The following is a 19,114-nucleotide window of genomic DNA, read 5'->3' on the forward strand; positions in this document are numbered from 1 at the left end:
TCAGCTAAATTCAGTGAAGACACCACTACATTGAAAAGGAGAGTTTCTCCCATTGGCTTAGTTAATCCTCCTCCTTGAGATTGGGTTGATGGGAGATACCCTCCCATCAATATTGTGCTGTCTGCCGCAGGTTTAGGTTGACATAACTGCATTGCCCAGCATATCTTCCCAAAGACACTACACAACAACCCAGATGGAAACCACAGTGGTAGCTAATATAGGAATGACAGTGTCTTTGTATATGTAAATAGGTAAGGTGTCAGCAGATGGTGGCTAAGAATACGTAGCATAGCTCCTGAGTTTCATGGGACCAATACTTGTACGCTGCAAATGGTTTTCTATGGCAGCTTTTTAAATCAACTCTTAAGAGCAGCTAGCAATCCTTGCAACTTTATTAGGGTCACTGCATCTATATGATCACAGATCTCAGAGTCTCTGCCTTGAGTCCCTGCCTTGAATATCATCCTCTGCTCTCATGCAGATACTTGTCTGCTGTGGATTTGGTCATGTGGAAGCACCTAGCAAAACAGGGCAATTTTTCCCTAAAGGAAATAACGTAACTACACATTCATAAAATGAATAAACAAATGCCATGCAATATTGCTTTTTAGAAAGGATCCTGGAGTTGCCATACAAGTATATTGTTTTCGTACATGCTACTTTACTGCCTTAGAAGCAATTTGCATAATATTCCAATTTATATTTTTGATCTTTCTTTTGAAATCTGTTACTTCTGGCAGGCACCTTAATATAATTATACGTTAGCTCAAGATGATGACACTTTTCACTGTTTCTCTGTGCTGAGCAGTCAGAGGAAGGGTGAACCATATGCACCAATGATTGCACATTGAGCCTGGGGAGACCTTTATGAAGGCCCTTATCATCTCATTGTATGATTAAGTCATTTTTTATGGTCTGGATGCCAATTTGCCTCATCCATAACAATTGAAAGGGACATGGGGGGAGACTCAAAAAAAGAAATTAATATTTCCCTAGCAAAAGCCAGAATCAATATACTTCCTTATGAGAACATACGCTGTGAGTCAGCTTGTTTGCAATTTTGCTGTACAATACAACCATATACATGAAGGATTTTGATTAGCTCAAGTATATCACACCATGTAAGTTGTAAAAGTAAATACATACATTTGGGGACAAATTTTAAAGTCTCTACTCAGGAAATTTTCAATTCCCTTCATGTGGGCATCAGGGGATTCCTCAGCTCAAAAGGCCAGGAAATTTAAAAAAAAACTAGATTAGACTCCACAGACAGTGACAGTTAGTTACAAGCATGAGACCAGGTAACATGTGATAAACAGGGCAATACTTAACTCCTCTGTCCCAAAAGTGCTATGGTTTGTTACAAAAAAATTGCCAAAGTTGACAGCCTTAAAGTATTCTTTACTTCTCTCTGAACTCATTTCTTTCATTTCTTTGAACCAGAAAGTGTCACTGATCCTCCATGGCAGATTCCACTTTTCTCCCTTCCACACCTTGAAGTAACAGAAGGTGGTTGGGGTCCTATTATAGAGATGTGATTTTTAGCCTTCTCTTCCTCAGGTGTGTGGTGGACACAGCCTGTTGCAGCAAGCTGGCTTGAGTTAAATAAAAGATTATCGACACTATACAAACAAGTCACCACAGCAGTTAAATAGCAAAGGAAATAATAATAAATAATAAAGGAAAAATAGTGCAAGTGTTTCAAGATGTGCCCTTCGTAACAATATAAACCTAAACAAATTATATGACGATTTGAGAAATTTTTTATTTTAGTATTCTGGCGAGGCACCTCTTTTCTTTTTCTATAGAGCATTTGGTCAGGCCAACTGAACCCTGACCATGCCTGTCAGTTTTGGGTGAAGTGTAAGTCAGGGCTGTCTGCTGTCAGTTCAACTATATTCTCTGGCTATTGAACTCTTCCACTGGACTCTGACAGGGAGCCAGAGCTGTGGCTGGTTGTCAGTGTATGCCAATGCTGTACTTCTTGTGATGAAGGACCCAGGTGGTCTAGTGCAGATGGAGTCCTGCCAGACAATCTATGTGATAACTTCTTCTGCTCAGCCCCATTGGGTTAAGAGCTCTGGCTTAGTGGTTGGAGATGTGGAGCATTAGGTCCACTGCTCTCTCTTGGCATTTGTCTTTGTGCCACAGATACATCTCTGCTGGAGAATTGGCAAGATTTGGAGGACAAGGTGGCTGGGTGGCTAAGGAAGTGAATGGGACTGCTCCAGTGCCTCTCCCTTTGGTGCGGGGTGGGGCACTAATGCTAAACCAACTGGTCCTGATCATGCAGTGGTACTGGCTTAACACCCTGTGCCTGACCCTGGTATTCCTGGCTTATCTCCAGAAGCTGGTACTGGAGTTATTTTGGCCAGGACTGCACTGAGTCTCTGCAAGGGTTTTGCATCTTCCTCTGATGGACGAAAGACCAGGACTGACATGCTTGAACATGTAGGTCTTTGTCTTCTGTCTCCAGGTCTTGAAGAACTCCTTTATGGTACAGGTAGTTCAGCATGGAGCACATTAGCGCTATTTCTGAGGGCTCCGATATGACTAGCAGCTCTTTTATCTCCAAGAGGTCTTCCACAAGACCTTTCTAGATTGCCAGTCTTCCACCAGGACCTCTTCTGGACCATCTGGTTTAAGCCACCAGGTCCATGATGGTCCCTGTGGGGACAGAGCGCCTCACAAAGCCCCTGCTGCAAAATCATCAACTGCTTTCAGTCTGCACTATAATCCCTTAAGATATGCAAAAGAAATTCTGTTTGTATGAACTTTTCCAAACTTGCCCTCAGTTCACAGCTGGTTTTGTACAGACGTTACATAACTGTAAAATAGCTGAATTGTTGTTCCAAGTAAAAGTATATATTTGTTTTTTGAGAGTAATTTAAAAACTTGTTCTGCACATGACTCAAAAAAAGTCACTGAACATCAAGCTCTGCAACTTTCCATGCAGCCACCCCTTACTGATGGAAATACCACTGGGTTGAGGTAGGTAGGCAAAACTTTTCATTCAAAAATATTTTTTCAGCAAGAAATACACATTCAGTGACACACACAAGGCACAAATTTGTGAGGATGTCACTGAATTTTTTCAGGAAAATAAAGCAGTTTGAGTTGCCCTTTTTTTCACCAGAACTGGCAGCAAATCTGGAAGAAAAAAAAATTATTCATCCAGCTCTACTTCTGGTCCTTTCAAATTGAGTAGCCCCGCTGTGATTTATATCCCAGATGGCACCAAGTAATTGTAAAATCCTGGATATAAAAAGTTCTTTGTGCACTCTCTATTAGTATGAGATTACTGGTTCTGGGTAGATATGGGCAGCAGTAATAAGATACATATCTTTTCCCATCTAAGTCACTGGTATGAATGTAAGTCATGAACTAGATGAATACTGGGGGAAAAACGGAATTTAAACACATTCATTCACATTTTCTTAACAAATTAACTTTCCCTGTTGTGATGTAGTGAGGGTGCTAGTCTCTTTTGTGGTGCTGGATCCACTCTGGTTTTGCATTCACTGGTTGCTTTGTTGTGCTGATGTGATCCCTATTGGCCTATGCTGGTCTACAGAGACTCTGTGTGTGTCTGTGTGTGCAGTGCCTAGCAGGGGTTGGGTCCATGTGGGAGGACTCCTGAGGGAAGGCATGTAGGCAGTGACCCAGCCGGCCTGACACCTGGGCTAGGTGGAGGAATATGAACAAAGCAAGAGGCAAGGCTGCCTGGGGGCTGAGTGACCAGTTGCTCAGAGTGCGGGTTAGTCTCGGCTCGGCTAGGATGAGGAAAGGAAAGTGAGAGCAGAAAGGAGGTTAAAGGGGCCTGCGAGCCCCTATCCCCAAGAGGAATAAAGCTGTTTGCTCTTGGAGCTTATGCTAACATCAGTCCTATGCTACGCTGTGTCCCTAAGAACCAATAAAACCTTTTAATCTACTGGCCAGATGAAAGTCACATCTGGCTGCAGATGGGGGTGCAGGGTCGGGGACCCCCAGACATGCCATCACACCCATATCCATGCCTCTTTCTGGTTCACTTCTATTAAAATGCAAGAGTAGAGATGTTAACCGGTAAGCATGATGCTCATTTGTATTTTTACCAGTTAACTGGCTCTTGCCAGTTAACTCTGGCAACAACCAGTGGTTCTAAGTTGGAACAGCCCCGGCTGTTGAAGGACAGTTGGTGGTACCCCATCTGAAGCAGGGCCCCACGATAGCTGCAGGGGTGAAAGCCGGGATCTAAATTAAAACGGATAACTGGTTATGTACTATGATATAAGGGGTTAACTGTTTTACGATCCCTATTGCAGAGAAAAAAAAACTAACTGTGAGGAGTCTTCAGCAAATATCAGATTTTAAATGAACATTGCAAAATATTCACAGAGAATAAATTTTTAATTGCAAACATTTGCACTGGAAAACTGATTCTAAGAGTTCTGTTCAGCCAGCCAGGGAATGGAAACACCTCCTTATGCTTTTTTTTCAAAATAAATTGGTTATTAAAGGGAGAAGAATACCAAATGCCTGAAGCAATAATCACTTGCAAATAATCTGTGAATAGTCTACAGGGTGAAGTATGCTTGCATAAAAAGCCACAGAAATTGTGATAATGGAACACAGCAAACAGCAAAAAAAGTGTTCAATATGGACAAATTGCTACAAATAGGTCATGCAGCTCTAGTCATAAGTAACTGGGTATTTATTGTTACTCCTTGGCAGCTGTTCACTATATCTGTATGAAATAATTTGATGCTTAGTTTAGTCCTGATGGAGAGCTCCCTTTACATATATGACCACAAAAATAGATAATAATATATCACACACTGATATTCAAAATGTACCTTATTATATTTTTCAGACACTGAGTTATGTGCCAGTCCAGTTCCCATTGATTGCCTTCAGTGAAGCAGAATGAATGCTGAAACCCACTCTTGTTCCAGCAAGGTACTTCAGCACATATGTAGCTTTAAGCATGTGATCTAGGAGTTAGAGTGGACCATAAGCTAAATATGAGTCAACAGTGTGATACTGTTGCCAAAAAAAAAAGAGAGAGAGAAAACATGGCTCTGGCATGCATTAACAAGGGTGTTGTGAGCAAGACACGAAAAGTCATTCTTCCACTCTACTCTGTTCTGATTTGGCCTCAATTGTAGTATTGTGTCTAGTTCTGGGCACCACATTTCAGAAAAGATGTGGAGAAATTGGAGAGAGTCCAGAGAAGAATAACAAGAATGATTAAAGGTCTAGAAAACATGACCTGTGAGGGAAGACTGAAAGAATTGGGGTGTTTAGTTTGGAAAAGAGAAGACTGAGAGGGGACATGATAGCAGGTTTCAAGTATCTAAAAGTGTGTTACAAGGATGAGGGAGAAAAATTGTTCTCCTTGACCTCTGATGATAGGACAACAATGGGCTTAAATTGTAACAAGGGAGGTCAGGTTGGACATTAGGAAAAACCTCCTGTCAGGGTGGTTAAACACTGGAATAAATTGCCCAGGGAAGTTGTAGAATCTCCATTACTGGAGATATTTAGGGGTAAAGGTTGGATGAACATCTATCAGGGATGATCTAGATGATGCCTGGTCCTGCTGTGAGGGCAGGAGACTGGATCTGATGACTTCTTGAGGTCCCTTTCAGTTCTAGTATTCTATGATTAAGCATTGTTTTCCTCCTGCCTCACAACCACATTCTTCACAAACACACTAGTCGGCATGAGAGTGTGTCTGCTGAGGGGAGGGAAGAGGAGGGGAGGAGTGGAGTGGAGTGGAAGGGGGGAATCATTAAAAAAATCAAAATCATTTTTAAGTAATGAGTGCAATAAAAACTCTTTAAACTGCTTATGTACTTAAGTACTGTTTTTAGAAAGCTCTAATTATTGTGATTGGTCCTCTTGATATTTAATCACAGTACAGTGGATAATATCTGCTTTCAATCTTTTGTGAAAGTTTGCTAACATCATCATTCCTAGATCAATTAATTGGGAGGAGCAGTTCATTTTCATTTCAGTATAATCAGCAAGGTTAGACTAGCTTTGTGTTTTCTGTTTCCCCACAGTCTGTTTCCCCACAGACTGTAAACATATTGCTTAGTGCTCTGTATTTAGAAAGTGTTTGTCCTGCCTAGTACCCAGTTGTCTTTCAGTTCCAAATTTTACTATATTTTCTCAAGATTAGCATTCTTCCAAGGTTCACTGCCTTTGCTAGTAAACCACAGTAGACAAGAATATGATGGCATTATCTATTAAATAGACATATTCTGAACTGGATTGTCATCACTCTATGTCACTATAGAATATACAATTCAGTTATGTCAGCAACTTCTAATATTGTAGTGCTCTGAAAGGACATCTATTATACATACTGAAGTGTGTAGGGAAAAACCCTAAGGCTTCAAGGTGCAATAGTATTTATAAAAATCTGATAGCAAAATTGGTGTCTCTATTCATTGTTCTATTAATTGGATTTATTTAATAGTACAAACAAGTGCCCTTCCTTCCTGTATCATATGAAGAATAACAAAACAAAGGTACTTTATTTAATTTCTGATATAATTTTGAAAGTATATAGCTTTCTGAACAATTTGGATTTTCTGGGATAGTTTTATTATTTTTATGATGTGGAGTAGAATCCAATTTACTTAACACACACAAATAAAAGGAGCAAGATTGCCCTATTCTGTAATAAGCTCTAGAAACAAATGTCTGCCAAGCCTTTCAAGTGTTGGGAGCCGTAGGAATCGATCCATGCATTCTCAATTGTATATTTCCTAATGTGGTCTCTTATTCAGCCATACACATAACATTTGCCTAATATCAAACATGAAAGCAGTTCCGTGAACTTCAGTGAAGGACTTGAAAGTAAGTCAATGGAATTACCACATGGGTGGAGTTTGTAATAAGCTCAGGTACTTTGCTGAATGAGGGCCTTTTTGAAATTTCACAATAATTTCTCTCTGTATGGTGTGACAGCCTGCTCTTGTATGGCCAAAAGTAGCTCAGGGTATGTCTACACCAGCCCTCTAGTTCGAACTAGGGAGGCTAATGAGGGCGACCAAAATTGCAAATGACGTGCAGGATTTAAATATCCCACACTTCATTAGCATGTTCCTGGGTGGTTGCCATTTTGGAAATTGACTAGCCCGGAATAACTGCCCGCATTCTCATTCATCAGTGAAATGGGAGTTCAAAGTAAAGCCCTTAATTCGAATTAGCTGTTAAACTCCCGTTTCACTGCTGTGTGAAGACGCGGGCAGTTATTCTGGGCTAGTCAATTTCCAAAATCACAAACCACCCGGGAACATGCTAATGAAGTGCAGGATATTTAAAACCTGCGCTTCATTTGCAATTTCGGTTGCCCTCATTAGCCTCACTAGTTCAAACTAGGGGGCTAGTGTAGACATACCCTCACAGTGTCTAATCCCACATAAGAGACTTTTCAAAGTTAGTACTATTAACCTCTTCTCTATGGCTACGTCTACACTGCAAGGTTTTGCGCAAAAACAGCTGTTGCCCAAAACCTCTTGCACAAAAGCACATCGCTTTGCTTAAGAAGCATGTAGTGTAGACGTAACCTAGAAGCTTCCCTGTAAAATATGTAACTAATAGATGCAGAAAAATATATAAACAATTCAAATAAATTGATAACATAATTTAAATCCAGATGTTCAAACATGCATAGTACTTATTTATAATTTTTGGTGCTTGAATCATACCTTCACAGTAAAAAGGAATGTTTAGCAACAATATCTCAGCTAACTTAAATATGGGGAAAATACTATCCTGCATCCCTGCATGGGTGCCTCATAAAGTGGGATATGTTCTCAATTGCTTTCCCAAGAACCAAGATGGGTGCCTACTTATTGTACCTTTTGGAACTAGGCAGTTAGCCATCCTGAAGGCATGATAATAACCTGTCATTCCTCCAATATCTAGTGCCAGCTGGAGCTTGCATAGAAGTGTACAAAGGTAAGGCGTATTGCAGGTACATTGTCTCCTGGTTTCATGAATAATACTGCTTTGTATTAGCTGGATACCTCCCAGACTTATTAGCCACTAACCACTCTTCCTGTATTCCCCTAAGCAAATTCTTTTTCAATTAGGGTAGGATTTCCGTGGAAATTTTTACATGTAGCTCTTTTTATCTGCAACAGGTTGCACTTTATATTACACTGGGTGACTCCAAGAAGACACAATACCATATCACACAGTTAAAGAACTTATTTCAGATATTCATAAAGACATAGCATAATGGTCCTCTAGCATCTGGAATTGTTTGCTATTTGATATAAAGCAGAGGGGAATCCAGTGCCAGAGCATGCTAAATGTATCCAATACTTACTTTCTACTGTAACTAAATATAATAAGAATACAGCATTAAAGGCTCCCAGCAATGCTTTCCTAATTGGCTTAGTCAACTCCAAGTAACTCACCACAACCATGATAGCAAGCACAAAAGAATACTCCAACAATAAAAAAGCAAAAAAGTAATTCTATAGTAAATACGTTTGAATCATAGGGCACTACAATCTGTGCTTGGGAGTCACTCTTTACAAATAAGTAATGGATTTGCTCATTCTTTACTTCAATACAATAAATAATTTGTATGAAGACTGTTCTTAAATCTATCTTCATTCTCATTCTAAATCCAGATCTCTCAATGAGACTTCTGCATGAGAATGAAGAGAAAAATATCCTTAAGAATGTATGGATATTTCTTTCAGAGAGGGTATATGAGAGAAAAAGAAAGAAAATATATATGAGAGTGCTCATGAAAAATACTTCAGTGTCACCCCATATATCAATGTTCTTTCTATATCTGGAGAATATCCGTAGATATAGCAGGCACTAACAATACAGATTCTGCCATTTTGTCCGACCAGTAGATTTCAGCCCGGAACTGAAGGAAACATCTCTACAGGTGAAAGAACAATTTAATCCTTGTGCCATTTCAGTCTGACCTTTCTGTTGAAATTACCAATAGGAGTGCTAATTGATGGTAGTGGTTGTTCTTCATGTTGTAATCACCTATCTACTAGGAGCTGGACTGAGATAGAAGATACTGAACATCATTGGATAGGAACAATTTTTTGGCAATAAGTTGACCTGGACTAAATTAAAAGGAGGTTATTCACCCTGTGCAATGCTCCACTCCGGGTCAAGGTGCATCCCTGTGCCTTCAATCACAAATTTTCACAGCATGGCTGTACATTCACAGTGCCTGCCTCATGTAGTGTCAGTTCTTGAGTAGTGCATGCATTGCCTGGGCTACTCAGTTCCCGCTCTATAATGGAATGTGCTCCAGATTCCAAAATAAAGGGAGCAGGGTGAATAGTGGTGCACTCACAGGGATGGTCATCTCATAGAACATCGGTTACTGCACATAGTAAATGCAGTAACTCTTCTCTTTTGAGAGATGTCCCTGTGAATGCTCCACTCCAAGTGATTGCTAATCGATATCTCTCTGGATGGCTTGGACTTCAGATCAGGTTAAAAAAAAGTTAACAAGAGAGCTCTACCCAGTCTAGTGTCCAATGACAGGCCTTGCATGAGAGCATCATGCTTTGCAAATGTAGGGTTTGATGCCCAGGTGGCCACATTGCATATTTTGTAAAATGGAATGTTACAGAAAAGGGGCAACAAAAATGGATCAATATCTACTAGAATGTGCCATAGAAAGGTGGACTTGTTTCAGTTGTTAACAGACATATGCAGCCTGATATCCATTTGGATAGTCTCTGGGTAGAGATAGAGCTAATCACAGGCCAAGGCTAAATGATGTTTCCCTATCCAGATGGAAGCATAACACTCTACAGATGTCATGTGTGTGTATTGCTACTTCAGGTGAACCTGAGGCAGAAATTTAGGATGTGTGCTGAGTTTGATTTTGTCACTAAAGAAAGTAGTGTCCAACCATAAATACTCCAAGTTCTTCTATGCATCTGACAGATGTATTTGCCACTAAGAAGGCAGTTTTCATGGATATTTGGAGAAGGGAGCAAGTGGCCAATGATTCAAAAGATTTGTACATCAAGGACTTGTTGAATAGGTGCCAATCCCAGGGATCAGCTGGTGGTTTTATATCTGGGTATAATGTTCTGATGCCTTTCATGAAACTTTTAGTGATAGGATTAGCAAAGACAGTAGAGTTATCTGCTGTATGGTGGAATGATGTGATGCCACAAAGTGAATTTTTATTGAGCTAAAATATTTTACATTCAAAAAGGTAATCTAGAATCAGTGGAAGAGAAGCAGAAGCAAGAGGGATATGTCTGACAGTACATCATGCGAAGAACCTCTTCCATTTCTGTGAGTAGGTAGTCACATGGAACATGTCCTGTTATGCAGTAAAACTGTACAGATTTGTTATGAACATGCTAGAACTACTGAGTAGCCAGACTTTGAGGGAAAGCCTTTCTATTCTGAAGTTACATAATTGGCCCCTGCATTGTTATAGTAGGCTATAGAAGTGGGAAAGGAAATCAGGGGCTAGATGGACATTCTCATTAGAAAAGGTCAAATCAAATTTCAGAACAGAAGGGGGATGGAGGGGGGAGTAAGGAGGAGAGGTAAATGTCTGTGAGCTAATGATATTAGAGGTGATAATTGGGGAAGCTATCATTAGCTCACAGACATTTACCTCCCTCCTTCCCCCCCCCCCATTCCCCTTCTATTCTGAAATTTGATTCGTCCTTTTCATATGTGTTCATTTTTTTAATTGTATCCTTTGGTATATATGGTTGTGACAATTTTCTTCCACTATTTGATCTGAGGAAGTGGGTCTGGCCCACAAAAGCTCATCACCTATTAAACCATCTTGTTAGTCTTTAAAGTGCTACACAGTCCTGTTTTTTTGTTTCAGCTGCACCAGACTAACATGGCTACATTTCTATCATTAGAAAAGGATACTATAGTTTCCTGGCCAATGTCAGGATTACTGGAGTGGCCTTGGAACTGTCTGTCCTTATTATTCTATATCAGCCTGTTCAGAGGTATTGGTGAGAATTCATACAGAAAAATAGAAAAGTGCTGGGTCAAGTAAGCATGGAAGGCATTTCCCAGAGAACATTTTTCCCAAACTTGCTCTTGAGCAGAATGTGGGGCATTTCATGTTTATTGCAGTAGTGAAGCAATTCAGTTGGGGATAACTCAAGCTCTGGAAGATGTTTGATAGAAGGGTGTCTCTGAATTCCCACTTATGCTGGAGGGGATTAACTGAGCTAATCTGTGGTGCTGTTCTGAGACTCAGGCAGGGTATTAGGTAGAGATGTGAATATTGTGTTGGAGGCACCAATTCCATAGTTTTATAGGCTCGGTGCAGAGGGAATGGGAATGGGCACTCTCTTGTCCATTTACATAAAACATACATTTGATAGTATTGGTCATAATTTTGATCTTGTGGTTCGTGAAGGAAAGGGAAAGGAAGGGAGGCATTATGTGCTGCTCTGAGCTCTAGGAGATTTCTATGAAGCTTGATTTAAATAGAGAGCCAAAGGCCCTGAGTTGTGCATAAATGCTGAGAGACCGGAGTGTGACATGGGAGTCCTTCATGGTATGGAAAACATAATTTGTTTTTGCTGCAAACAGCATGTTACTGTCAAAACTGTGATTGTCTCTCCCCCATGGAAAGTAGGAAGAAGCAAACCATAAGACATGACATGTACCAATGGCTTTGACAGTCACTTTAGTGGCCATGTCTGCAGCATTGAGGGTGTCCTGAAGAGCTGTATGGAAGGTCAACTGTTTCCCCAAGACCATTGCCTTAAACTGTTGTCATTTGTCTGCAGGAATGCCATTAATGTATTCATAATTATTAATAAATAAATATTTAACTAAGAGCACCACATAGTTTACCACCCTATATCAAAAGGTAGAAGAGGAATACCCTTTGCAACCAAATGAGTCCATTCTCTTAGGCTATGTCTACACTGCCCCCGTTTTGTGCAAAAAATATGCAAATGAGGGGAAGCATGGAATATCACCGTGCCTAATTCGCATAATTAAATAGACTCTGTTTTTGCACAAGAGGCTTTTGCGCAAAACCCCCTGCCTGTTCTTCCAGAAAAAAAGGCGGAAGAATGGCTCTTGCATAAGAGAGGTTTTTTTGCATGTAGATGGCTCCTTTTTGCACAATAGCCTCTTGTGCAAAAACGGAGCCTCGTTAATTATGCAAATGAGGCACTGTGATATTCCACACTTTTCTTCATTTGCATATTTTTTGCACAAAACGGGGGCAGTGTAGACATAGCCTTATTTTCCTTGTTTGATGGGAATGCTGCTCTTTATTTTTCTTGATAATTGGCCACATTGACAATTAATGAATTCAGTGCTAGATGAGTGAATAAAAACTCTGAACAATTAGATGGGACAAAATATTTGCAGTCTTCTTTTTTACTGGTAGGGGGCATTGTGGCTGGTGTCTGCCAAATGGTTTTAGCTGGGTCCATGATGACCCCACTGATTGGAAGTGCTATTTTGGAAGACGTGGTAGCTTGTAATATATCAATGAGCTCTTGCTGGGTTCCAGACATTTCCTCAAGAGCAATCTTGAGCTTATCAACTACTCTTTCAAACAAATACTGGAAGTGTGTGAACTTGTCAGCAATTGTCGGTGGTGAAGGCATAATAGCCTTCTGTGGTGATAGAGATGAGTGTTTGGCAGTAGAAGAGGTAATCAGGTGCAACTGCATCTGCAGATCAAATGGCTGAGTAAGTTCTTAGCTCTGTATCAGTGTGAGAAGTCAGAAGGGGAGATTTATTATCATCATGTGTGGAAGCAGCATTAATAGGCATGATACAGGCAGCAGTGGTAGCACCAGGTATTGACACATGTGTCAGTACCACAGCATCTGCTTGTGGCTCCAGCACCAAAGCGGATCAACGCCGGGTTATGAACGGTACCTGACGGTGAATTGTTTTGGAGAGGCAACTGACATCCCTGAGCCTCACCGCCACATTGGATGGCAGACAGCCCATTGTTGATGCCTGAGGCACCTGGAGAATTGTGTGTGCTGAGCCATGGAGTGGCCAGCACTGAAAGACCAGAAGTCATTTGTGAATGTTTGACAGATGAATATCCCCTAAAGGGAGATAAATGCAGCCATTTTTTTGGCCTTGTTTTATTGTTTCAAGATTTCTGAGGAGAGTCCTGTTGTGAGGAAGGGTGCTGGCCTGGGTAGACATCTGTCTGAGTGACTTTTCCAAAAGAAGATGTTTGAGTCTGAGGTCTCTGTCTTTGTGAATCAGATCTTTGATCTTATTACACTTGATGCATTTACCATTGACTCCCACAAACAGCATACACATTGAGTAGCCATCTGAATTGGGGATGGCATCCCTGCAAGAGCAACATCTCTTGAAGCTTGCAGAGTCAGGCATGTCAGTAGTCCGAAGTAAAGAAGTATTTTTTGGGGGTGGGAGCAATGGTAAAGTAATAACTAAAACTTATTACTTTACCATTGCTTCCACCCCCAAAAAATATTTCTTTACTTTGGACTACTGACATGCCTGACTCTGCAAGCTTCAAGAGATGAAGTTCAAAATGAACTAAAATTCCAAGGAAATAAAGGCATGAAGGATTGTGGGACTGCTGAACTGCATCTCTAGACAGGGATAGTAGAGAAGGAATAGAGAACGCCAGGCCATGCACACGCTATTCAAGCACTGACCATTAACATGAAGAGAATTGCTAGGAAAATGTCCAATCAAAGGCTCAGGGATGCACTTGGAACTGGAGTAGAACACCCATAGGGAAATCTCTCAAAGGAGAATAGGTAATTTAGAAGTAATAGGCCCTACTATCTGATGACCAATTCCATAAACCACCAAGATCTTCAAAAGATACAAAAGAAATATCCATTTGTGTTTAACTTCAGTTATTTTCAACCCAGAAATATCTTAGATTGGCTGAGAAAAATAATAATAAAAAACTTTTAAAAATGAGCAGTCCTGTGGCACCTTAGGGCTTGTCAACACTAGAGGTATGTCTAGACTACACCTCTCTGTTGAAAGAGAGATGTAGATAAGGCACATCAAAATTGCTAAGGAAGCAGGGATTTAAATATCCCATGCCTCATTAGCATAAACATGGCTGCCGCTTTTTTTAATGGTGTTTTTTCAAAAAAAATGACAGTCTAGACGCAGATCTGTCGAAATTAAAGCTTTTTTTGACAGATCCTGTAAACCTTATTTTTTGAGGAATACAGGATCTGTTAAAAAAGGCTTTATTTTTGATAGATCCGCATCTAGATTAACTTTTTTTAAAAAAAAAAACCTCCATTTCGAAAAAAAGCGGTGGCCATGTTTATGCTAATGAGGCATGGAATATTTAAATCCCTGCTTCATTAGCAATTTTGATGTGCTTGATTTGCATCCCTCTGTCAACAGAGGGATGCAGTCTAGACATGGCTTCGGAGACTAATTCGAAATAAGTTATTTCAAAATAATAACTCTGGGTATGTCTACACTACCCCGCTAGTTCAAACTAGCAGGGTAATGTATGCATACCGAACTTGCTAATGAAGCCCGGGATTTGAATTTCCTGCGCTTCATTAGCATAAAGCCGGCGCCGCCATTTTTAAAAGCCGGCTAGTGCGAACCCCGTGCCGCGCGGCTACACGCGGCACGGGCTAGATAGTTCGAACTACGTAGAGTGGAACGAGGAGTACAGATAGTTCGGAAGGGCTACGTAGTTTGAACTATCTAGTCCGTGCCGCGTGTAGCCGCGCGGCACGGGGTTCGCACTAGCCGGCTTTTAAAAATGGCGGCGCCGGCTTTATGCTAATGAAGCCCGGGAAATTCAAATCCCGGGCTTCATTAGCAAGTTCGGTATGCAAACATTACCCCGCTAGTTCGAACTAGTGGGGTAGTGTAGACATACCCTCTGGAAATAACTATTTTGAAATAGTGTGTCCACATTACAATGCACCCTCAAAATAGCACAAAATTATTTCAAAACAGCACATTCATATTCCTTGGAGCCTGAATCACATTTAAAGCCCCCAGAAGCACTCCAGGGTGGGCATCAGGACAGCAGTCACCTGTAGCTGCTTGCTGAGGCAAGCTGAGACACTTGCTTAAAGGGGCTCCTCTCTATGGCTACATCTCACACACCACTTCTCCACTGCCTACCTCTCTGTGGAACACCAAATTCACACCACATGCTCTGGTTGCCCTTGTGAATGTCACGACACTTCCAACACTGAGCAGGAGCTGCTGCAAAGCAGCGCCAGGGTCTTGGGCTTGTGCTATGCCTCATGGTGCAGTTCATCCACACTACCCACATGGTACTTCAGGACCAAGATGACCATCCCAGACTGGGGGACCTCTTCATCCAAGCCCTGGTGCTCATGATGCACCAAATTCCCCTCCATCCTCTGCATACCATGGAATACCACTTGTGGCGGTGGAAGACCAGTTCAGCTGGTGGGACTGCATCATCCTGCAGCGATGGAACAACCAACAGTGGCTCCAGAACTTTCACATGTGGAAGGCCACCTTCCCTCAGGTTCACCTCTCCCCTCAGGCAACAGAATATTCATGAGACCTACCATCCCCCTGCAGAAGCACATCTCTATCACCCTGTGGCAGGTTGTCATGCTGGACAGCTACTGTTCCATCAGGAACCCGTTCAGCATGGGGAAATCCACAGTCAAGGCCATGCTCATGCAGGTTTGGCTATTTTACTATTTCAATAGGAAGTTGGTGAAGCACTGGAATGGGTTACCTAGGGAGGTGGTAGAATTTCCATCCATAGAGATTTTTCAGTCCCAGCTTGACAAAGCCCTCACTGGGATGGTTTAGTTGGGGTTTCCTCAACTGCTGAGGAGCCATTGACAGCACCCACATCCTCATCCTGTCCTCTGACTACCATGCCTCTGACTACATAAACAGGAAGAGGTGCTTTTTGATGGTGCTGCAGGCCCTCATGGACAACAAGAATTGGTTCATGAACATTTACGTTGGGTGGTCGGAGAAGGTGCATGACACCAGTGTATTCTGAAACTCTAGCCAGTTCCAGAGGATGCACATTGGCACTTATTTCCCCAACAGCACCATCAGGGTCGGGAACGTGGACATGCTCATGTGCATCCTGGATGACGCAGCCTGCCCCTTGTTCCTGCTGGCTGATGAAGCCCTACACAAGCAGCCTGGACCCCACCAAGGAGAACTTCAATGCCAGGCTCAGTAGGTGCTTCATGGTGGTCGAGTGTGGCTTTGGTCACCTAAAGAGGAGGTTCAGGAGTCATCTCACCCAGCTGCACATCAGTGATAGAAACGTCCCCTATGTGGTGACAACCTGCTGTGTGCTCCACAGCATCTGTGAGAGCAAGGGGGAGACTCCGCCCCTCCCCTCCGGCAGGAGCGCAGAGGGTGAGCAGCTGGCTAGGGCTTATGAGCAGCTGGACATTGCTACCATTTGGTGAGCATATCAGGGGACTGTACTCATCGAGGGAGAGTTCCAGCCAAGGCCACTTGTGAGACGCTCTCCTAGGCCTCCCCACAAAGGGCCTCTTCATTGTTTCTGTGTGCCTTTCCTGCCCCACTCCTCCCTTCCCTCCTTCCCCCTCTCCCCTGATGACCAAATAAAGAATCCCTTTTTGATTGAAAAAAACAACTTCATTTTTTATTTGGGGGATATACAACAGGGGAAGGACTGGAGAAAGAACTTGGAATGGGGGAAGAGAGAAAGGAAGGAAGAAGAGGGAGAGGGGATCAGAGATGGGGCTAGGACTGGCACCTGCCTTGGGTACCTTGGGAGGCTTCAGCAAACTGAGAAGTACCACTACCATGTATTCATGTGCCCTGGTGGCCCCAGGGAGGGTGCGGCAGGTGCAGGGGTGGGAATTTGGGGGGTGGCTGTGGGGAGTTGAGGGGTGTGGGTGGGGAAGTGGCTCCTTACACCCAACCACGCACTCCATACACCCTACCATGCGCTTCATGACAGATGTAATTGAGGAGCACATGGCCTCATGCTGGCACGACAGTTGCTCCCATATGGCCTTCCTCAGCTCCTGGTCAGGCTGGCATTCCTCACAGTCGGCAGCCTAAACAGTGGGCACTTTCCTTTAGGGACACAGATGTCCCAAGAGAGCATCGCTACTCCCCACGGCCAGGGAACAAGCGGACAGGGACAGGGCGGCTCGGCTTCCTACTGTGTCAGGTACATGCTGGGTCTGGCAGTGGTGGCATTCTGCAGAGAGAGAACTTCTATCCCTGCTCGTTGGAGGGGGGGATGTTGGGGGAGTTGTGTGTGTGTCAGAGGCTGCATTCTGGAGAGAGTGGTACTGGGGTCACCTCTACTTTCTCACCACAGCAGATTACCATGCAGAGGATCAGTCTCCTCTTCATCACCCCGCCTGACCAGGAGTGGATGCTGCCCAAGCACAGGCATGAATTTATGTTGTGTGGTTCCATGACCCCAGCCTCCTAAGTGGTAGCTTCTCATGGAAAGGTGTCCCAACATGGAGGCTGCAGTAAGGCAATAAGGCAGACCTGTGTAGGAATCTAGTGGGAAGGATTGGTGTGTGAGAGCATCATGGGGCTGAGTGCTCTGGATTCGTGCCAAGCCAAGTAAGGAATGCCTCACTGCCCACCGCCTGCCCCAGCATATGTATAGGAAAAGTGATGGAACTTACCTGCAGTGCCTTTGCCAAGATTGTCTGAGTGCTGGGAGACATCCTGGGGGAGGGAGGGCCCCTCAGGATGGCATCCAGCTGCTCATAAATGTGGCAAGTGTGTGATGCCACCCCAGATCAGGAACTTTGCTCCCTGGCCTTTGTGTAGGCCTGCCAGAGTTCTTTAATTTTCATTCTGACCTGGTCCAGGGTCCTGCTGTGCCCCTTCTGGGCCTAGACCTCACCATTGCACCTCTTGGCATGGAGATGCTGGATGTTGGTCTCCTCCCCACAGACCTCGATACAATCTAGGATCTCCTCACCAGTCCAAGCCCTTTTGCCCTTGGCCAGCGGCATCAAAGCTTGCTGCAGGCATGCTGGCAGTCATGGGGGTCAGCCATAGTTTCACAGAAGGGTCCTGGGTGGCACAGGGCTAGCAGGGCTCATGTATTACCACAAGCCATTTCTCTTCTGCCTTCAGCTTTAAAGTCTGCAAGGAGAAGAGGAGCAGTGGAGTTGTCAGGGGTATGGCAAGAGGTCCACAAGGGCAGCTGTGAGAAGCCACTGGAGGCCAATTATTTAAAAAAAACCTAGCAGTTGAATGTCCACACTAATGCTATTTTAAAATAACAATTTCGAAATAAGCATTATTCTTCATGACAAGCATGCGTTATTATTTCAAAATAAGAACCCTATTATTTCAAAATAATTTCAAAATAACTCCCTAGTGTAGACTAGGGCTTAAAGATTAACAAAAATTATATATCTATAGTTTCATGACAGGGGACTGGACTCGATGACCTCTCGAGGTCCCTTCCTGTTCTATGATTCTATGAGCTTTGGAGGGGCAAAATCCACTTTGTTTATTTTTAAAAGTTGATTTTAAAATTACAGACTAAAACGGTTACCCCTCTGAGACTGGGAAAGATTTTTTATTTCAGGGATCAGTTAAAGTTCAGATTCTAGAAACTGCTGTTCTGTTTCTGATTTCTGATTATATTAATGTACAATTAAGTTAGCAGTATCTTGTGCCTATTAGCCATAACTTCTATGAATGCTGAATCATCTATATTAAATCATACATGAAAAGAAGAAAGCTTTAAGTATTCATTAAGGTAGAGTTCTGTTAATGCTCATTTGTCGTTAGGCATCTGATGATTGTCAAAGTCTCAGAAAATATTAAATAACTCATTTTATCTTTTATTTTAAAAGGAGCTTCTGGTAATAGGAGATATGAAAGAGGGGGAAGAATTTTTTATCTGTGTGTTACTTGACAGAGTAAATGAAACTGCTAAACATTGATTTTTACCTTATACATACATGGAAGGATTCATTTCCAGTCTTATACGTTCCCTTTTAATTCTGAAGTCTAGGAACATTTACGAGATTATAGATTTGGAGTAAACTGATACACTATACAAATACCATATAGTAAAACTACTGTTGTGTGTACTTGGAAATTAAAAAGGTTTTCTTGATTTGCAATGAAGTAATCTAAGGAGTTTTCTAAA

The 19,114-nt window shown here is 42.4% G+C and overlaps 1 long non-coding RNA gene across 1 annotated transcript in view; it reads left to right on the top strand.

Annotated features, from left to right (window-relative positions):
• The window catches only part of LOC112546772 (uncharacterized), a 203,608-nt gene extending 198,685 nt beyond the window's left edge, over positions 1-4,923 (top strand). Inside the window, exon 3 of the long non-coding RNA XR_012905088.1 lies at positions 4,853-4,923. This is a non-coding gene — a long non-coding RNA (uncharacterized LOC112546772). The remainder of the gene's footprint in view (positions 1-4,852) is intronic.
• Positions 4,924-19,114: the final 14,191 nt, after the last annotated feature.

Source organism: Pelodiscus sinensis, chromosome 6 (genome assembly GCF_049634645.1).
Source record: "Pelodiscus sinensis isolate JC-2024 chromosome 6, ASM4963464v1, whole genome shotgun sequence".
NCBI classification, from domain to species: Eukaryota; Metazoa; Chordata; order Testudines; family Trionychidae; genus Pelodiscus; species Pelodiscus sinensis.